This window comes from Chenopodium quinoa, unplaced genomic scaffold (assembly GCF_001683475.1).
Source record: "Chenopodium quinoa cultivar QQ74 unplaced genomic scaffold, ASM168347v1, whole genome shotgun sequence".
In the NCBI taxonomy this organism is placed as follows: domain Eukaryota; kingdom Viridiplantae; phylum Streptophyta; class Magnoliopsida; order Caryophyllales; family Amaranthaceae; genus Chenopodium; species Chenopodium quinoa.
In genome coordinates, this window is record NW_018742441.1 from 1,417,089 (window position 1) to 1,439,668 (window position 22,580).

The 22,580-nt window shown below is 34.8% G+C and overlaps 1 pseudogene; it reads left to right on the forward strand.

The window, feature by feature from the left end:
• Window positions 1-12,522: 12,522 nt before the first annotated feature.
• Window positions 12,523-22,352, forward strand: LOC110716879 (annotated as a pseudogene).
• The last annotated feature ends 228 nt before the right edge of the window (window positions 22,353-22,580 follow it).

Consider the following 22,580-nt stretch of genomic DNA (forward strand, 5'->3'; position numbering starts at 1 on the left):
CGTCGAAGACCGCCCATCTCGTGCTATCTTCTCAAATCTTGGGTGACAACCTCCACAATCTTAGAGAATGCCGTCGAAGACCGCCCATCTCGTGCTATCTTCTCAAATCTTTGGTGACAACTTCCAAAATCTTAGCGAATATTGTCGAAGACCGCCCATCTCGTGCTATCTTCTCAAATCTTTGGTGACAACTTCCACAATCTTAGCGAATGTTGTCGAAGACCACCCATCTCATGCTATCTTCTCAAATATTTGGTGACAACTTCCACAATCTTAGCGAAAGCTGTCGAAAATAACTTTACTTGAAGTTATACTCAGTTGTTGCGATAATATTCCGAAGAAAACTATCGAAGACCAAAGCTTGTCGATTTCTAAAGCTCGCTTGAACTTTGCTTCCGCTAAAACCAGTATGTCGGTGTCTCCATGATGAGCCAATTCCTAGGCGCTTTAAGCTATGTGAGACGATATTTCATTAGTTCGATCACTTATTTCGATTGTAATCAAACCGACTACTCAATCATGTTAAATTGCTTATAGGGGCTAACTGGCGTACCAAGGAACCCGAAATTGATGAACGAGGTCAAAATCACCTTTCTGAGAGGCTCCGAGCTCTGTCGCTGCTGCAATATCTCTGGCGCCAAGAATTGACTCTGTCGCCAGACGCTGTGATCTAGCGCCAAGCGCTGAAATCTATTTCCAAACGCTAGATGTTTTCGTCCGGCGCTGGAGTAGGGTCTTCCCTGTTCTGCTGCACCTGTATTTATTTTTTACTATAGAACTTTGCCAATCTTTTTTAATTATCTTAGGGTTGACCTAAGGTTTAGCGTCGCTTGACTCATTGACTCGACACGACTCAAGGCATAAACTTGTCTCGCTGTGATTATATTGACTCGAGATTGACTCGACTCGAAGTGAAATGACACGTGTGACTCATGACCCGTGTGTGCATTGTATTGATTGTGCGACTCGAAAAAGCAAAAAAGCAAAAATTTTGTCATTTTTGTGGAGGGTACCGGCTTTCTCCCAATAAAGAAAGACGCAAAAAAGAATCGAAGTTTTGAAGGTGCATGTTGAATGAGTTTAGTCAAATGTTGTTTGATACTATCTCTCAAGGTAAAAGGATTAATCCATCCTAGGCTATCTCAATGGTTGACTCAATGATGAAAGTATTTGGGTAATTAGGCACGGAGGCTAAGCACTTCATACTTCGTAATGCAATGACAATTATGATTGATGAGTGATGTTGATATGACAAGGCATGCTTCAGCGTTATGTTAAGATTCCATGACAAAGGGTTCCTAAGGGAAGGACTATTTGGTCATGTATTTGTGCAGGTGTGAAAGTGACACTAAAATTAGGCCGCAAGGCTAAGTGTGTGGAAAGAAATTATTTTTTTAAAAGAGTCAAATGGTGGTGACTCTTAGGCTAGGTAAGCTATTGATGTAGGGATCAAGCCCCTAAGACTAGCTCTAAATGAAAAGGGATGAGCATAGAAAAAAATCCCTTGATATGATCATGGTGTAAGTGTGTGATTGTGAATATGAATGCATTTTTATTACGGTCGCACCTCTATGTGAGGTTGCCTACGTATCCGTTAGGAATCAGGACGAACGTAGCTTTAGCCGAACCTCGCACAAGTATGTGTATACCTCAAAAAGGTCTTTTTTAAGGGTTGTAACGTGGTTAGGCTAAAGGTTATAGAAGAAAAGGATAAAGGCTCAAGACCCTCGATAAGCTCCCAAGGTGTGCAACCTTGCTTTTGAATATTTGTATTTTCATGCTTGAGTTTCTACTCTTTTTTTAGCTCTTTCTTTTGCTTTATTTATTTTATTTTAATAAGTGTGGGCAATTCCGATCATGCGGTCTATCACTCACTTGGCATTCATGTTTCTCAGGCACGGTACCGAGCACTCGATAAGAAACGCAATATGAGACGTGTTCATATCGAAGATATTTTCATATCAAAGACATTGGAACACTTGCCCTTTTGTACACTTTTATTTATTTTTTGTTTTTAGTTTTATTTTGATCTTTTGAAATCACTAAAGCTCTTTTTTTTAGAATTGCATAAGTTACACACCATCCCATCCCAAGGTTAGATAGATGTAGGTTGAAAAATGAAAGGTCTATCGTTAGACGAGGCTCAAAGTGGTTTATGAAGAAAGGATTGCAAATTAGAAGGGTGAAAGGCAATATGATGTGGCTACAAGGGGTGCCTCAGATCATTGGTATATCTCGTGCTTAATTCGACAACGATTTTTTTTAATGCAATATAATGAAATGATCATATATAAGGAAATAAATGCTCATTTAATTAAAATAAAATAGATAATGATCCTCCAAAATAAATCTAAGGAGAATAAAAAGGTGTCTATGCTAGACTTATTGGGGAAAGGGTAAATAAAAAAGAAATAGAAAAAAGAGGTCACGAAATCTTGTCGTTGAAGCTCGCCTCTTGTCTTGTGTTGTTTCCTTTATCATCACTTGCTCTTCTTGTTAACTGGAGGCATGGGAAGCTTGTTATTATCAATCAAATGTTGAATAGCCTCCTTTAGCTTCCAACATCTCTCAGTAGCATGACTCCTACCTTGATGGTACTTGCAGTGTTCGTCTTGATTCCAACTAGGCAATCTCTTTTCAGGTGCGGGATCTTGAATAGGTCCAATGGGAGTAATGAGTCCTTTGGCATGGAGTCGATCGAAGGCAGTATCGTAGCTCATCCCAATGGGGGTGAAGTCTTTCCTTAGTTGCTTATTAGATCCTTGGTTATCCATGGCTAAAACTTCACTGAGATCAAAGGTACTAACATTGTTACTAGAGTGGGCGTTTTCAGAAGAAAAAGGATTGTTGTTCTTCTTTCCTTTCCAGCCACCGTGGTTACTATTGTTAGTAGCTTTTTGTTTTGCGAGGTCATATTTGATTTCAATTCCGATGTCATAAACGGCCTTGAAAGTATTCATATTGTGTTGATATTTTAAATGCTTCGAATACTTCTCTTGGAGATTCTTGATAAACATCCTCACAGATTATTTTTCAGTGGGCACCTCAATCATCTTAGCGGAAGTTTCCCTCCATTTATTAAAGAAAGAAGTAAAGCCTTCATTCTCTTTTTGTCTTAACATCTCAAGTTGTCTATAGTCGGTATCAACTTGAATATTGCACTTGTATCTATCAACGAAAGCATTTACTATCGATTCTCAGGTAGAGGTTTTCTCTTTGTTAAGGGAGAAGTACCATTGTTGGCAAACGGTTTCAAGAGATAGTGAGAACAGAGAGGGGAAAACCTTCTTATCGATACCCTTAATGTTCATTATAGTTTCGAAAGCTCTTAGATGGAAGTAAGGGTTATCTGTTGCCTTAAATTTAGGGATGTCAGTGGCGTTGAACTTATGTGGAAGAAGTTCCTTGTCCAGCGAGACCCCTTGTGAACTCATGCCCTGAAATTTATAGTCACTAGATAGCTTTCTCAAACTTTCTTGCATGAGGTTCATTTGTTGTTGCTTCACAGGGTCATCAATTTTGAGGGTTAGAGCCTTTAACACCTCAGTCACGTCATTCAATTGATTCCTAAGTTCATTGACCTCTTCTTGACTTGCCATTATCTTTTTAGCCTTCCTCTTTTGACTAATTGGTTTATCAAAAAGTGAAACTTGAATAAAGAGGTTGTCCTTGATTAATCGCCCTTCTCTCCTCGACCAAGTACCGTGGAAAAGGAATTTGGGGATATTCATTGTTAATTATTTGACTCAAACTTTATTCAACATGCAATGGATGGAGGAAGTGAAGAAATATAGAATAGAATGTGAAGAAGAATGATATATATGGAGGGATATGAAGAATTAGGAATAGAATGCACCCCCAACTCAAATGACGGAAAAAACCGACTCATGCATGAACCTAAGACATGGTCATGGTGACATATACTCGAAGTGTGTGCTAAGACTAGTGAGTGTAGGTGACATGTTAAAACTTGTGTCATGACCATGTGGCTAGACTATGTGACTAGACTCAATTAATGACTTAACAAAGTGTTATTGACATCGAAAATTAACCGAATTAATTAGCAAACTGGTTAATTAGACACTAGGTGATGACTCGACCAATAATCCGAACTGTCGGCAAAACGACAGGACTGGCGCCGCACTGTGTAGTGTAGCGCCAGACGACAGAGTGGCGCTACAGTCCAGACTTTTGCGCCAATGCTGGAGCTTCAATCTGGGACTGTTTTCGGTGTTATTAATGAACAGGGGTATGCCTAAAGTCGTACTAGGTCAATTCTAATTAAAATATTAGACTTTATTGACTCAAATTAATTGATTAATTAATTAATTAGGCAAAGTTCTTTAAGTCATTAATTTATTTAATCTCAACACAAGTCAAACAAACGGTTAAGAAAACATAGAATATATACACAACAAATAATGCACAATTAGTCAAGTAGGCACAATATGATGCAATGAGTTTGCAACCTAACCATGGCTCTAGTTCTCTAAAGTTCGGGATATGGTTAGTCAAAGAGGGTCCATGGTTAATTTTCCGGAAGCACCGCGCGGAAGCCTAACCGTGAAGGATTAGCGCGAGTGGATGGGACACCGCAAGTTTTAGAAAAAACTCGCTTCCATGGTTTGGTGAATTCAACAATCTCGGATGTACCCTTTGTTGCTCAGAGCGTTCAATCAGGTAGATGGAGCATGAATTCCCAGAGGTTTATGTCCAAATGTAAAACACATATGGGTTTCAAAAAAGTGAGAAAAAATTCAGTCAGGAAGTAGGATCGAGCAAACAATATGAAAAACTGGTCGAAATTAGAACGCATATTTCTGGCTTGGTATTGGAAGAATTTGGCGCCAGCAAACAGAGACTGGCCTCAGGCTTTAGCTGTAGCGCTTGGCGCCAATGTTGGCGTCTGGCACTACAGTTAAAATTCTGGCGCCAATGCTCTGGCCCCTAGCACTAATTCCTACATGCCTCAGCAGCTTTCTGTGCTCGATAAAATTTTCCAGTTTCGCGCAGTGTTATTTCGGTCCTAGTTGTGAAAGATATTTCTCAAATTTCCTACGTGTAAAATCCTATGATTTTAAATCATTACGGATGGTCTTTCCAATGAGATCTTTTTTTATGCCAAAAACTGTAGGGAATAATTTCAAAAGTTAACCCCCTAGCCTGAACCCCACTGTGATCATACACTTAAGTACGGTGGCGTCCAAAAGGGAAGAAGATACAGCAAAAGAGTCGCCAACAAGTTTTAGGAACTTGTAAACCGTTCACGGGGTGAAGGTTACACCCCTTAACGATCCAAGAGATCGTCAACTCCATAAGGTCTTGAACCAAATAAGGGTTCGGGGATGAAGGTACAAATCCAACCTAAAAGAGATTGAACGTGCCCTAATAATAGGCCTCTACTTTATTCTGATCGTATTCATGTGCGCTTTTTTACTAACATGCAATCAATAGGATTAACCCTAAACATGTTTAATCTATGTTGGTTGAATATTATTGCACAAATAAATCTATTATTGGAGATTACTTGAATTATAATCAAATTAACCCTAACAAGCACTACTAAAATTCATCCAAATTGCGACCGCCTCAAACGGTCGCAGAAAATAGCAAAAAGGTCGCAAAACATAATTACGACCGTCAACGGTCGTAGCATGGCGATCGTTATTCTTTTGGTCGCAAAAAAACAAAATTACGACTGTTTGACGGTCGCAGATTTTTTTGTGACCGTTTTTACTATTTTCAACGACCGTTAAGAAAACGGTCGCAAATATTAATAATTGCGACCACTTTATGAAACGGTCGCAAATCTTGAAATTAGCGACCGTCATAAGCGGTCGCTAAAAGTTTTAAAAAAAAACAAAAAAAAAAAAAGGAAAACAGACCCACCACCCACTCACCCTTGACCCAGATCCACCGAAACTAGATCCCACCTACCCAAGCCACCACCACTACCCACCCTAAACAACCACTATCCGCCACCCTCTACCCACCACCACCTTCGCCCACCTTCAACCATCAATACCCACCACCATCCACCCACCATTAACCCAAAAAAACATAAATTTATCAAAAAAATCAACCCAGAAATTGAACCAACAAAAACATCCAATTAAACCAACAAAAACAACCCATATAATTTCGAACAAATTTACAAAAATCAAACAAAAAATCGAAATAAAATGCACAAAAATTAAATAAAAATCAGCAAAAAATACGAACACAAATCAAACCCACAAACACTAAGCAAAATTTGAACAAAAATTCAACTCAAAAAAACCCACAAAAATTCGAACAATCACACAATTTCGAGAAAAATCGAACCACTATTTGAACAAAATCAACAAAAATTCGAACCAAAACTCAAACAAAAACACACAAAAATTGAACCAAAACTCAAACAAAAACACAATAAAAAATCGGTAAAAAATTGAACAATCATGGAAATTAGAGAACAAAATAAAACAACAAAATATAATAAAAATTCAGAGAAGAAATACATACCTTTCACAAAAATTCTTCCTCTTTAGGTTTATATGGTCAAATTCGACCATAAAAACTCCAGATCTGGAATTTTTATGGTTGAATTTGACCATTAATACCAAAACTTTGACGAAAATACAACACCACAATTCATTAGAAAACGAGAAGGAGAAGGAGAAGAGTACGAGATGGAGGAAGGAGAGGAAAGAGAATGAGAAGGAGAAGAGGAAAGAGTACGGGAGGAAATTTAGAGAAAGAGAAAGAGAATTAGAGAGAGGAGGAACGTGAGAAGGAAAGAGAGGAGATACAAAAATGAAGGAGTAGCGGCTGTGAAAATATTAGGGTTAGGGTGAGTTTCAATCTCTTTTATACCCTGTTTTTTTAAAAAAAAAAAAACAATTACGACCGCTAAAACGGTCGCAAAATTAGAAATATGCGACCGTTTTAGAGGCGGTTGCAGATTCTGACATTTACGACCGTCTCTTTGACTGTCGCAGATTATGACATTTACGATCGTCTCTTTGACGGTCGCAGATTATGACATTTACGACCGTCTCTTTGACGGTCGCAGATTATGACATTTACGACGTCTTTGACGGTCGCAAACGATTTAATTTAATTTAGAATTATTTTTAATTGTTCAAACATCCTAGCGACCGTCTAAAACGCTAAAAACGATCGCAAAACGGTCGCAAATTTGCGACCGTTGTCAAAGCAGTCGTAATATTGCGACCGCATAAAAAACGGTCGCAAATTTCATAATTTGCGACCGTTTTTCAGACGGTCGTAGAAATAAGGTCGCAATTTAGCCGAATTTTAGTAGTGAAGATTATTAATTATCTTATTAAGCGTGATTACAAGTACAAATTCCCTTTAAACATGCATAAAAGGCGTGATCAAGCAATAAAAATAAACATCAAGCAACATAATAATAATCATCAAAATAATAAAATTATAATCATAACAATCATAATTAAAAATAATCATCATAATAATTATAACAATTATAATCATAAATCACAAAGTATAATCATAATAATAATCATCATAATAACAATCATATTAATAATAATAATAATCATGTTAAAGCATAGCAAGATCCTAGGCATGATACTAACAAGATTAATAACAAACCCTAGCATGTCACTAAGCAATAAAAATCATATATTTAGCCCTAACATGATACTAACAATCATAAATATTAGGAAGAACATAGGAAGCATCGTAACAATCATATTTGATATTAAAGTTACCCTAGACATGATACAAGGAATCATAATAACAATCTAAGCATGAAATCTACATAATAACATCAATAAAAACCATTAAAGCACTTACTTTGATGCCTCGTACCTCTTTCTAGTAACAAAATACACACGTTAGTAACTTCAAGGAAAATAATAAACAAACAATTAAATTAAATAATGGAAATAGAGATTTGGGACGAAGACAACTTTGAATATGGCTAGGTGTTTCTAGATCTAATGAATGCGAAATTTTGTATGTAAAGAACTAGTTTAGAAAAAGAGAGAGAGAGAGAGAGAGAGAGAGAGAGAGAGAGAGAGATCAAAAGAATCTTGATGAGAGTTGGTGAATGATTAAAGAGAATGGGAGAGAATTGTTGATTGTAAACTGGTTGTAGGTGAATACTGGTGAATCGAAAACGGAGTTTTTACGACGTTATTTATAAAGAAAATCAGCCAAAAAGATAAAATATCAAAACAGAGTCTGGCGCACAAAAAAAGAACCAGCGCTAACGCTGGCTATTGGCGTCAGGCGCCAACACTAGTGCCTGGCGCCAATGCTGGCGCCAAGCGCTACAGCTGGCGTTTTGGCGCTAATTTTAGAAATTCACGCATTTTCTTAAAATCAGATAAAAATTGCCGTACGGGAGGATAAAATAGTATTTTTCCTCAAAAATGCTCTTTGATTTTAATTAAAACTCAGAAAAGTCAACAAAAGTCAATTTATAAATGCTAATTGAATTAAGAATGAAAAGAACCTTTTAGAAGAATCTAGAAGACTAAAACCATTCAATTAGGAATGATAAATCTATATTAGGCCCTCCCCTAGATCATTGGGCCGCATATAAGGCTCAAACCGGGCCCAAATCAGTAATTTGGCCATAACTTCCTCAATATTCATCGGAATTGGGCTTATAATATATCGTTGGAAAGCTCTTGTCAAGCCCCATCCAACTACACTAATATTGAACCCATATCATGGACCAACAAAACAGGATTGAATGTTTTCTTAAAATAAGTTTTCAAAAACAGAGAGAAGAGAAAAGAAATTAAAACTATCCGCAACACTAAACTTTCTACACTTTCACTTCATTCGATTATGATTCGACGCGAAAGGTACTCATCACTGGGTTCGGTTTTGGGGAGACACAAATGGGTGTCTACAGGTACTTTGCGATTGTTTAGATATTTTTTTACTAAATGTTCAAAATTTACGATGTTCGGATTTTTTTACTAAATGTTCAGAAATTGAAATTGCTCAGATCTTTTTACTAAATACTTAAAAGTATAGGCATGGTCCACCTATTTCTAAATAGATCAGTATCCATAGAAGAATTTGCGCACAAAATGCTCGATCTACTTATTACATGGGTTTGGGCATGCATTTTTTGGCCCAACCCGATAAAATCGGCTTTTTTTCTTGCCTGAATGGAAAATTATAATATGCACCATGGTGCATCTAGTTCTATGTGAACCACCAATAAAAATATACTTTTTCTTCTCTTTCCTCCTCTACTTCCTAATTCTGATTTTTTATCTTTTATTATCTCTCTCCTCTATTTTTCTCACTATTTTATTTTTCTCTCTCTTGAATTCATTCATCATCCTTTTAATTAAAGTCCTTTATCACCATAGTTGATCATCATAGATTGAATTCCTTCGTTATTATAGATTTAATTCAAATTTTGTTTTCTTCAACCTTCGATTTGAAGCTTTGTTAATGGATGGAGTTTTTACAATGAAGTAGTGAAGCTAAAAATGGCGCCGTCATCGAGGAGAAGGTGGTTAAGACGGCGAAGATGATTATTTTCTGGTGAGATTTCATTATCTAAATCACCATGGCTAGGTATGAGTTTTGAAATATGTAGCTTTCATATTCTTTTGATTTTTTTAGTGATAATTGTGTATTTTGTTATGAACAGTTCCGTATTTGATTAAATTTTAGTATTTTGAACAATTTAAGTTAAAAATATGAACGTATGATATGTTTCCTATAAATACATATTTTTACCGACAGGTATTTTTGAACATCTTTATTATAATTTGGACATGAGATACATTACTTATTAACTTTTTTTTAGATCTATGTATTTTTAATTTTATTAAAATTTTTGACATTCGCTACTTTATAATTTATATATCTGAATATTTGGCATTTTGAGCAGTGTCTTCAAGTGCAGAATTTTTTGAAGGGTGTTTAATGGTTTGTGGTTGGGGTTCAGAAGTTTTTGTAGGGGGTTCATAGGTATTTGTAAGGTGTTCAGTGGTTTGCAGTTGGGGTTCAGAAGTTTTGTAGGAGGTTCAGAGGTATTTAAAGGGTGTTCAGTGGTTTGTGGTTGGGGTTCAAAAGTTTTTGAAGGGTTTTCACTGGTTTGTGGTTAGGGTTAAGAAGTTTTTGTCAGGGGTTCAGTGGTTTGTGGTCAGGGTTTAGAAGTTTTTGTACGGGGTTCATTTGAAACTCTCGGTAAGCGAGTAATAGACTAGTCGCATGAGGTTTTTGTAGGGTGTTCAATGGTTTTTGGTTGGGGTTCAAAAGTTTTTGTAGGGGGTTCAGAGGTTTTTATAGGGTGTTCTTCAGTGGTTTGTGGTCGGGGTTCAGATGTTTTTGTAAGGGTTTAGAGGTTTTGGTAGGGTGTTCAGAGGTTTTTGTAGGGTGTTCAGTGGTTTGTGGTTGGGTTCAAAAGTTTATGTCGGGGGTTCAGAGGTTTTTGTAGGATATTCAGTGGTTTGTGGTTGATGTTCAGATGTTTTTGTAGGGGGTTTAGAGGCTTTCGTAAGGTGTTCAGTAGTTTGTGGTTGGGGTTCAGAAGTTTTTAACAATTAGTTTTTTCTTATATACATCATCTAATTTCTTCTTTTTTGGTGTTCTGACGTTGAACATTTGGCTAATTGTACTGTTCAAAAAATTCAGGGTTCAATTTAATATTCAATTCTAAAAATTAAGAATTTAAGATCGATTTGCGAATTTTAACAATAAATTACTTATACATCTTCAGTAGGAGTAGATAATTTTGATTTTATATATATAAAAAAAAGGACAATTATATAGTAGAACATAGTTTCAATTTCATAATTTGTTGAATTATATTAGCAAATTTAACACAAATGTAGGAAAATCAAAGAAGTTTAAATGTTATTAATTTTATTACGGTGTTTTCTTGTGTTTTTTGTCTTTTGACATGGTAAATTGCAGTTTTTAGAAAGAGAAAAATGGTGAGAGGAGAGAGAAAATACAAAAGAATTAATTCAAAAAGGTTTTTTTTATGTATGAGAGGAAAGAGAAATTTTTTTAATTGAAATAAAAAATATATATGACAGTTGGAGAAAGGAGGAATTTTTATTTAATAAAAAATAAAAACTGAACTCCAAGGGTTTCTATTGTTTGGGCTTCCTCTATTGGGTACAGATTGGGCCATATGTACCTATTTCTAGGTGCACCATGGTGCACATAATACTAATTGTGCCTGAAATCTGCCCCATCTCACTCTTTTCATCACCTCTAAAATTATTACAATTGAGAAAAAAAATAAAAATAAACTGATAATAGTACTATTCATATGAAACAATTATACTCATTGTACAACTTTTTAAATTATAAGTTTATATAAATTAGAAAAATTTGCAAATTGCAGCCATTTAAAGTTCGTATTTTGCAAATTGCAGCCATTTAATTTTTTTTTTGCAAATTGCAGCCCAAAAGTTCATATAAATTGTAAATTGCAGCCCAATTCAACTTTTTCATCGGTTTACAAGTTGAAAAATCTTCGATTAAGGTTTTAGGGGCCATTTTAGTACTTAGGGGACCGAATTGAGCTCGGAATTAGAAAAAAATAACGCAAGTATCTCGTTTTGCGTAACAAAAGTGTATTAATTTGTGGAAAACTGTAAATATGAGACACTTACGTTATTTTTTTGCTAATTCCGAGCTCAATTTGGTTCCTTAAGAATTAAAATGACCCCTAAAACCTTAACTGAAGATTTTTCAACATGTAAACCGATGAAAAAATTAAATCGAGCTGCAATTTACAATTTATACGAACTTTTGGGCTGCAATTTGCAAAAAAAAAATTTAAATGGCTGCAATTTGCAAATTTTCCTATAAATTAAATAAACTTACAATAACCTTGTTGTGCGGTAGTAAACTAGTTATGAACTTTAATCAATAATGCTAAAAGCGTCAATTCTTGTAATTGGGTCAGATTCAGTTAGGTTAAGGCCTTGTTTGGGAAAGAGCTTTTTGAAAAGCTTTTAGCTTATTGAGCAATATTAGAGGTTTGACCAATTTAAAAAGCTAATTTGGGTGTTTGGTAAATAACTTATTAAAAGAGTTTTTTGGTTCCAAAAAGCTATTTTTGAAAAAGCTCATTTTAAGAGCTTTTTACAATTAGCTTATTGAAGAATTAGCCTTTTGGGTATTAAATACATTGAAACAACTAATAATAAACAGCTATTTACCAAACACTTTTACACAATCAGCTATTTACAACTAGCTAGTCAAATAAGCTAATATAACCGGCTAGTCAAACCAGTTAATATAATCAGCTATACCAATCAGCTAAAAGCTAATTACCAAACAGGCCTAAGTCATTTTCAAATTTGAGTTGAGTTTTTTTTAAGTTGGATTTTTCAGGTTACTTTTACACTTATATTCAATTATTTAAATGCAAGCCTCACACGAAGAACTACATTCTCTATATATATTCCTCAAACTCTAATTTGTTGCAAGAAAAAAAATATGACTTTGAATACAATACTTGCAGCAAAATATTCATGTTTAATCTATCATCCAAGAGTCATGAATTTATTTTTCCTACTACTCGGCATCATTCACTCAGCAAACTCTCAATTCTCACCAAGTCCTTCATTTCCAAATGTTCATTTCAAACCACATAATTTACCAAATGATGTTGAAATACCTCATTTTAGGATGCTCAATAGAAAATTTTTAACCAATTGTTCTCCCATTAGTCCATACCTTCGTATAGGTACTGATGCTGTTTCTCCTCTCGCCGCTGAGCAAATCGTTACGGTGACTGTTTCCGGTGTCTTACACCCATCGGATAAAGATTGGGTTGCTATGATTTCACCCTCTCATTCAGAGTAAGTAAACCACGTACTATATACTACTAAAATATTTGACTATTTATATTTGGCATATAAATGTAGCAAACTGCTAATATAATTATGTGAAACTCTAGTAAAATTTCTTACAATGTATCATGTTAATATTTTGCAGTGTACGAAACTGCCCTTTTAATGTCATTCGATATTTAGAGACGGGGGATCTCAGTGATCTTCCTCTCCTCTGTCATTACCCTGTTAAGGTAAAATGTTCTGTTTGCACACGTAACAAATTTACATACAAATTCATTCTCGTTACTACAATACGGATCAAACTAATATTGAATAAAATTATAAATTTGTGATATATATACCGGTCTAACTCTTCTTATTAACCTAAATTGTAGGCAGCATACTTAAAATCCGATCCAAATTATCTATGTTGCAAAAAAAGTGAATGCAAGGAGAATAGTACAAGGGGTACATGCTTAGTTACAACGTGCACGGCCTCAATAAAGTTTCATGTCATCAACATACGAACAAATATAACATTTGTGTTGTTTGGCAATGGCTTCAAAGACCCTTGCATCTTCAACAAAACTCAGACACTACATTTCGCGAATCCTTATCAGCCACTCTACGCGCATATCTCAAGTATAGACTCAACCGGGAAATCTGTACTCTACTAAACTTACCAATCATGCTAGCTACAAATAGATCTGATTTTTTATTTTTATTTTTTTTTATTTTTTATTAACTTCATAATTTGGTAATTAAAGAGTAAATATGTTTAATTTGCAGATGAGAGTTACATGGGTTAGTGGAAATAATTCATCTCAAGAGGTTCGATATGACAATGGAAAATCAAAGAAATCTATTGTCACCACTTTCACTTCAGATGATATGTGCGGTAATAATTGTTCATGTTCAATTAACTACATTGTCGTAAAATGCTTGAGTTTGTACATTACATGTTATTTATAAAATAATTAAGGTTAATGTAATTGCAAAAATAAAATAAAATAAAATAATATATATATATATATATATATATATATATATATATATATATATAGGGGTGTTAAAAAAAAAACCCGACCCGATTGTCCCGACCCGATTGTCCCGACCCGAGAAAATTGCATGTTATCCGGGTCGGGACATGGGCCGCATTTTTTAAATCCCGGGTACCCGAATTTCCCGAAAATAAATTGATATGAAAAAAAAAAAAAAAACCCTCTTCAAACTTAAGCCCAGCCCATTACTCCATTAGGGTTCTCAACTTCCCATTTCTCAAAAAACCCCCTCTGCCACTCTCTCTCTTCTTTTCTCTCTCTTCCTCTTTCTTTCTCTTCCTCGGAGTGAAGCTATTCCGATCTGCACTCGGATCTTCCTCTCTACTTCATGGCTCGTGCCTCTCTTTCTTCCTCTCTCTGCTTCACGGATCTTAGTATACTCAATTCTTGGTTATTAGAAGGTGGATTAATTTGGTAGTTTGGTTATCTATACTGAAGTTATTAATCAATTCTCACTTGTTTAACAATTGATTTTGTTGCGAGAGTTTTCCCTCTCCTCCTCTGCTTCGAAGGGTTTGTGTTGCTGATGATGGATTGATGGCGGCAGTCTCGACCGAGTTCCGGTGAGGAGAGTGGCTGTCGTCGACTCGTCGTTTTCGATTTTCCTTTGGTAGAAATGGGTGTTCGAGGAATTCTGATTTTCCTTTGCTAAGTTGCATTGTTCTCTTATTCTTGTAACTGAATTTTATTAAAAGATTATTAATTTACAAAGTATTTGTTTGATTGAGGTTATTTGATTCATTCTTAGATTTTTAATTGGTGATGTTTATGATTATATTATGCTTGTATGCCTGCTTTTTTTGGTATTTGAGTGTTTGAGCTTTTTGAGAATGAGGGAATGCCGATTAGAGAATGAGAAAATCCGGGTACCCAATGTCCCGACCCGAATAATTCGGATACCCGAAACCCGGGTACCCGAGATATTCGGGTCGGGAAATGGGACGAATTACCAACTACCCAATGTCCCGACCCGATATTCGGGTACCCGGGTTTTGAACACCCCTATATATATATATATGTCGTAATAAGAAACCATTGGGAGGTCTAAATGCAAATGAAACTTTGAGTTTTTAAAAAAAAAACATTTCAATCTAAGTGATTGTAATATACGAAGTAGTTCATTATGGGAAATTCCTTGTTTCTCATGGTGAGGAACAAATTAGCTAAATAAAATTCTTTCATTACATATTATTTGCAACGATTTAACATAAAATTCAGAATGGAAAATGTCTAATCGTTCTAAATAATATGTGACAGAGGTAATACATCTTACATTCTGAATTTTGCCAACAATATTAGCCAGGATCTTTGTTAGTGGTGGACGCGATAACTGAGGAAGTCTCTTCAGGCAACATTGATTCGATTTTTCACATTGGAGACATTAGCTATGCTACCGGATTTTTAGTTGAATGGGATTGCTTTCTTCATATGATTAGTCCTTTTGCGTTTCAAGTACCCTACATGACTGCTATCGGCAACCATGAAAGGTACACGAAACACTCTTTATTACATGAATCTAAACACAAATTGTAGTACAAAAAGGCGACTAGCATTAGTGCCTTAGGGGTGCACTTAACTTTTGTTCCGTGGCAAAACCAGTCGCAAACCATTTACCTCAATGTACATAAATAAATATAAGCCTTTATGTACTAAAACTGCTAGTAGTACTATGAGTTATAACATTATTTCTTTGTAATTACATTTATTGGTTTTGATCTCATGAATTGAAAACAGAGATTACCCTGGTTCGGGATCAATGTATATAACAACAGACTCGGGTGGAGAATGTGGGATTCCTTACGAAACATATTTCCGAATGCCAACCTCAGCTAAGGATAAGCCATGGTATTCGATCGAGCAAGGTCCTGTTCACTTTACTGTCATTTCTACTGAGCATGATTGGAAGCCTAATTCTGAGGAGGTGAGCTAAGTGTAAATGTATTTGTACGTTTTTCAATTTTACAAGTCAGGTAAAATGTTGCACTTTAGAAACGGAGGTAGTAATATTTATCAAACATTGACTATCTTTTGTTTGTGTTTATTAAAAAAATAGGTTAAATCCCGTGCCATGCACGGTTATAATTAAACTTTACAACAAAATTTATAAAGAATGGTGTTAATTCAACAAATTTATCCAAAATAAAAAAAAATATTTGTAACAAAATAATAGTCTCTAATATTGATGGTCAAAGTTGTGTCTCAATAAATTTGCATCCAACCATAACTTATAAAAAAACAGAGGAGTATAATATAATAAAATGATTTTGTTAAGTTGTTCTTATAAACATTATGTATATTTGTAAGATTTATACAAATTATCCTACCAAAATTATTATTCATATTTTTAATTATAATAAATTTTTAAGTCGGAGGAAAAAAAATTATAATAATATTATGATAATCTTGGATGATGATATATGTCAATACCTTAATTTTAAACTATGGTAGTATATTTGTAACTAAAAGATTTATTGTATATAAAATATATGTTGAAAAAAAAATTAATTGAGTATGATTGGATTAAATGTGTTGTCAAAATGGAAATAAATATTATGGTAGGTTATAAAATGGAAGTTATTAAAATTTGGCAAAAAAAAAAAATAAAAAAAAAAAGGAAAGAAGAAAAGGCGGGAAATTTTTTTATAATATCGTGACAAGTGTCACTTTAGGCTCGCTTTTAGTATAGGTTATTGATTACACCATATTATTTCGAGCAGTATAACTAGATAAAATCAGACATGAAATCCATAAACAGAACAAGAAATCCTTGGCTAATTTTTACAGGGTATGTTGTAATGTTATATCATTAATCTCTAAAAATTCATTTTAATTTACACTTTCTTAATCTTCTTTTTATGCATATGTAGTTGTTACGAACACTACAAGAGGGGAGGTGAATTGTATGTGAGTTCCTATTGCTATTTTTTGCGAAAACTAAATAAACTGTAAAATGAACTTATAAAGCACACAAATTTTTACTAGGAAACTGTTTAGGGTAATTTTACCCTGCCACGTGGCCTAATCAGAAGGTGACACGTATTGGTCTAAAATGGACAAATCCCTGCTCGACACGTGTCATTCCCGAAATTAAGGGAAAAGGCGGCCTTCAGGCCCAAATCCCGAGAATGCCGCCAAACGGCGCAGCCCACCAATGATTAGGGTTCAGTAACCTAATCAGGGGCACAAATCCCAAAGACCCTATAAATAGGGAGATGTCCCTCATTTTGAGGACACGTTTTACCATTTATTACACATTTTACTCTTTGATAGAGACATCCTGAGCTTGGAATCCGAGCAGATCCCCACCTAAATTTCCGCACCTTTTTCTCCCTTTAAGTTTCTAACTTATGCGTCGGAGGCGGAGCACCACCCAACTGGTGTCTCCGTTTGTTTTGCAGGGTACAGCTCACCCAGGATCAGTCTTCGTGTTGTAACTCTCCCGAGGGACAAAAACACCTAAAACAGAAACCTTCCAGGGCCCAACTGGAAGTAAAACCTCAACCCTTCCTAAGGAATTTCCAAAACCAAATAACTTCACTATAATAGAGCAATCCCAAATTACAACCTATAATACGCAGACCTTTACTCACAAGTTCCTCACTGAACTTGCTACACAATAGGACCCTATCCTATCCAATCTAAGTCCCAAACTTAGATTCACTCCTACTCCCAAAGTATTCTCTGCCTCACACTAGAAGCTTACATATTGTATGCAAAAGCTAAATTACACACTTGCCCAAGAACCCAACCAGTACAAAACATGTGACCCTGGTATATGATAGGCAAGTTATGCACGAAACCCGAAACTAATATGACAAGAATATAAGCTTAGCAAACTTACACAATTAAAGCACAGATGATTTCTTCAAGCATAACTCACAAAAAACTATGAAATGAGATCTCTACTATTTATACAAGAATAATTGTATAGCAAGTAGGGTTTTCAAAAGAGATTTATGTTAATTTTAACTAAATCTCAAAACACGGTTTTTTAAGTAAATCAAGTTTAAAGAAAATCTTTTCGGAAAATAAGATAAGGAAAGATTATCAAAAAGAATAATATCTTTTTGATATTCTGATTCTAAGAAATAATTATTTGAAAAATCTTTTCCTAAAATCTATTTTTTATCCTTTCTGTTTTATTAGCTTTGCCAAGCTCTTGCCATGCTTCTAATAGGTTTCATGTATATCCTACTTAAAATATTTAACAACACATCTAGGAAATAAAATCTTAACTAAATTAAGTCGCTGCGCCGTTTTATTCTGTACTCGAAGATTGCTTGGGCTTCACGCAGACCAGGACCAAGTTCCTGCCTTCTTCAAGTTCCTATTAGGGAACGTTCCTGTTAGGGAACTTAGATAGTTCTTGTTAGAGAACTAAGTTCCTGTTAGGGAACTCTTCTTTTATCTTGTTTAGTCTTCTTAAAGTATTCTCTTCATGTTCTTCGTAGTCAAGGTTACTGTTATTTCGGATGATATACTACAAGAGGGGGTGAATTGTAGTATGTTCCTAGTGCCTACTTTCGCGGAATATAAAATTGATTGCTGTTAGGAACTTAGACAATGCAAAGCGGATTTTACGAGAAAACCATCCAGGCCCCAAGTGGAAGTAAAACCTCAACCCTCTAAGGGATTTCAAGCCAAACCAATCCACTATAATAGGCCAAACACTCCTAGTTACAAACCTATTACAAACAGACCTTTCTCACAAGTTCTTGACTGAACTTGCTACACGATAAGACCCTATCTTACCCAACCTAAGTCCTAAACTTAGATTCACTCAGCATTTTTAAAGTGCCTACACTCGACCTCTCACTAGAAGCTCATTCGGCTTCACCCTAGAAGCTCACACATTGCATTCTTACAATACAATATTATAAAAACGAGAATCCTCACGAACTCTCACACCCCAATACATAAAACACTCAATACCCTTTTTCCCTTTTACAAGATCTCAAAGAATACCTCTAAAAACGTATCAATGAATAAAGAGATAAAACTAATATGCTGGACACTTAAGATCTATCTGGATTTTACTGGACGAACTGAAACCAAACCTTACTGGTACTTTAACCTGGAGGTTTGACTTAGCTTCGTGGTGAAGGATGAAACCATAAAACACGACCACTAAGCTTCATCAACCTCAACTTTGAATGAATACATATGAGCATATTTATAGTACACCCAAATAATTCTTTTCGTCAAAGATAAGTTTTATTAAAAGATAGAAATAAAAGATATTTTCCAAAAATAAGTTTTCTAAAAATATATCTTTTGTTAAGAATATATTCTATCAATAATAATAAGATATATTTACCATGAAATCAGATTTTATCTAAATCTTATATTTTCCAAATATACTAATATATCTTTTTACAAAAGTTATACTTATCATATCTTTTTACAAAAGATATATATACTTGCCATAAAATTAGATTTTATTTAAAACTTATTTTGCTGAAAATATTTTCCAAAAATAACTTATCTTTTTCCAAAGGGATTTATTAGGAAATAAATATCTTTATTCTTTAAAATCAAATCCCTACAAGATATGCACGTATTAGGTAAATATATTATCATTAAATACGACCTGCGACCTTTAACGACGTGCAGACCTAAGTTCCAATTAGGTTTTGGAACTCTGGCGGTCTCTGAGTTCCTGAAAAGTCAGTAACTCTAATTTCATTGATTATCATGAGTTCACCTTGGTTCTTTAGACTTGTTCCAGACTGACTTTTATGTCCAACATACTTACATGAATCCTAGAGCGATATACTTCGATTTCTCTGTTGTCTTCATGTTGTTTCTTTGAAACTCTTGTTCTGGAATCTTGTAGTATTGATGCATTCAAGATCTTAGGGCAACGCTCCACTTCTGGAACCGCAGGCCAAGTTCGTAACTGGAACTTGCTGTCACTCTTTTTCATTCCTTATTGGAACTCGCACACCAGGTTCCTTTTTAGAATTTGCTATCATCTTCGTAGTACAAGCTTCACTCTTTAGCTTGTTGTCATGCTTCAATTAGGAAGCTCCTTGTGTGTATCTGTTAGGGAGGACTTCATGTACCTGTTAGGGAACATGCTCCGGCTCTCGTGGGAAAGCCTGCCGAAGGTTCCTTCTACATCTGGTTAGAGAACATCTTCTGGTTCCTTCGTGGTTTGGTTCTTGTGGGAGAAACTACTTTAGGTTTATTCATTCTTTCTTGTTCCTCTTGAAGTCTTCTATGTTCCAACCCATTGACTTCACTTAAGTCGGTTCTTGTCTTCACATAAACACTTAAGAGAAACATTAGATTGAAGTTTGTTTGTCATAAACAAACTTCAAGTGAGATAATTAATTAAACTTAAAGCTTATGTAAATACTCCTACACATATACAACTCATGTATGCATAGCGTATTTACCTTATGAAGCTAACATATGCAAACATCTATTTACATAGTTACCTTCATTGTTCTTTAGCCAGCATCATGCTTATCAACCATGACACTCATCATTGTTCTTGTTTCTCTATTGCTTATCATATATTGCTCATGTTCCTTATATATATATATGAGACATTGCTCAGGTTCCTTGTATTATGTTCCAAGCAAAACTTGTTCTTTCTATGCACAACTTAACAAACACGTTAGATAGATAATCATCATTAGTTTATAATCATCAAAACCTAATTACTCAACAGTTACTCTTCCACCATCAAGGTCCACTTCACTTGTCTTTAGTTGAGTTTGCTTGAGTTTAAGTCTATCATCATCAAAACCTTTAACTTCAATAGTAGTATTCAACTTCACTTTGACACACTGAATAGTATAATTTCAGACACAGACCGATGTATAGTTCAAATGTTTTATCGTTCTTCAGTGTTGAAGGCAACTTTGCTAAATATTTGGAGCCATTGCTACTACAAAATAAGGTATTCATTTCTTGCTTCTAAACTGATACATGTTTTATATCAGTCAAATTAAAGTTTATTATAGCTTTATATTGTGATCCTTAATTAAAATGTAATGTACATAGGTTGATATGGGGATGTGTGGGCATGTCCATAACTATGAGAGGACTTGCGCGGTCTATAAAGGCGAATGCAAGGCTAACCCTGTGAAAGATGAGAATGGAATCGACACCGTTGATAATACTAACTATAGTGCTCCTATTCATGTTGTTATGGGAATGGCAGGCTTCAGTTTGCGAGAATTCTCAATCTTTGTAAGCCTCTTTGTTTATTTTTAGTTTTGATTTCTTTGCCTTATTTTAGAAAAATTATGTACATTAATTTGAATTCACGATAGGCTGTTTTGATACAATTTCGAAAAAAAATAAGTTGAACGTAACAACTTTGTCAAGATTGGTATAGTTATATACTCTATGATTATTTCTGATTTTCCTTTGAATTTATGAATCTTTGTGTATGAACATTTTACAGGTAAAAAGTTGGAGTATCACAAGGCTAACTAGGTTTGGATATACAAGAGTACATGCAACAAGGAATGAGTCACACTTAGAGGTTAGTATACATGATTATGTTACTATAAGTTGAGCAAAAATGGAAGAAAAAAATATAGATGACAAAAATAATAGGAAATTTTGCAAAAAAAAAAAAACATCTTTAATAAGTAGATTTTTGTATAAATTTATTTTTACAATGACACACTTTAATCAAATTTTTATTTGCAATGCCACGCCTTTGGCCGGAAAATAAAGAGGGTTTGACCCTGTTTCTAGGCGTTGACTTGACCACGTACAAGGCACGTGACCTCATAAAGCCACTCTCCAACTACGCCACCCACCAAAACGCCACCAAATAGAGTGATTTCGGTGGTGGTAGAGTGGGTAATGCGGTTTTGATGGGTGGTTAGGTCGGTTTTGGTGTCGTTCTGGTGGTTGGCGTAGTTGGAGAGTGGTTTTAAGAGGTCACATACCTCACACGTGGTCTGGTCAACGCCGAAAAATAGGGTCAAACCCTCTTATCCGACCAAAGGTGTCTCATTGCAAAAAAAAAAAAAAATAATTAATTAATTAAGGTGTGTCATTATAAATAAAATAAATAAAAAAAAATAAAAAAATTGATTAAGGTGTGTCATTGCAAAAAAAAAAAATTATAAGGTGATTTCTTACAAAAAAAAAAATTGTTTATAAAAAGTGGTTTTGTGCAAAATTTCCAAAATAATATCATAAAATGGAATATGAGGAATTGTTAGCTTGTTTGCAGCTAACAGTTTTGTACTTATGTTCTTCTCTGACTTTCAGTTTGTGAACTCAAAGACGAGAAAAGTGGATGACTCCTTTCGAATCATAAAGACATAAGACATGATTAATCTAAGATGCACATATACTTGAAGATCTTGAAGTATTAACCTAAGCAGGGGCGGACCCACCTTTAGTCATAGTGGGTCCGGTGACACAGTATTTTTTTTTAAAAATAAAATATCAAAGAGACCCCTTATTATAGATAGGGGGTCTCTTTGATGCTGCTAGTGGTAACAACAAACAATATCAAAGAGACCGATTATTAAGATAGGAGATCTCTTTGATGCTGCTATTGCTACAAAAGACTTGGTGTGTTTTTTTTATATATTAAAGAGACCTGTTATTTATATAAGAGGCTCTTTGATGCTGCTATTGCATTTCACAATTTTTTTGCGTTACTTTCTTTTTCATTAAAGAGACCAGTTATATTTAATAACTGGTCTTTTAAGTTATCTCACTTTTTTTTGTATAATTT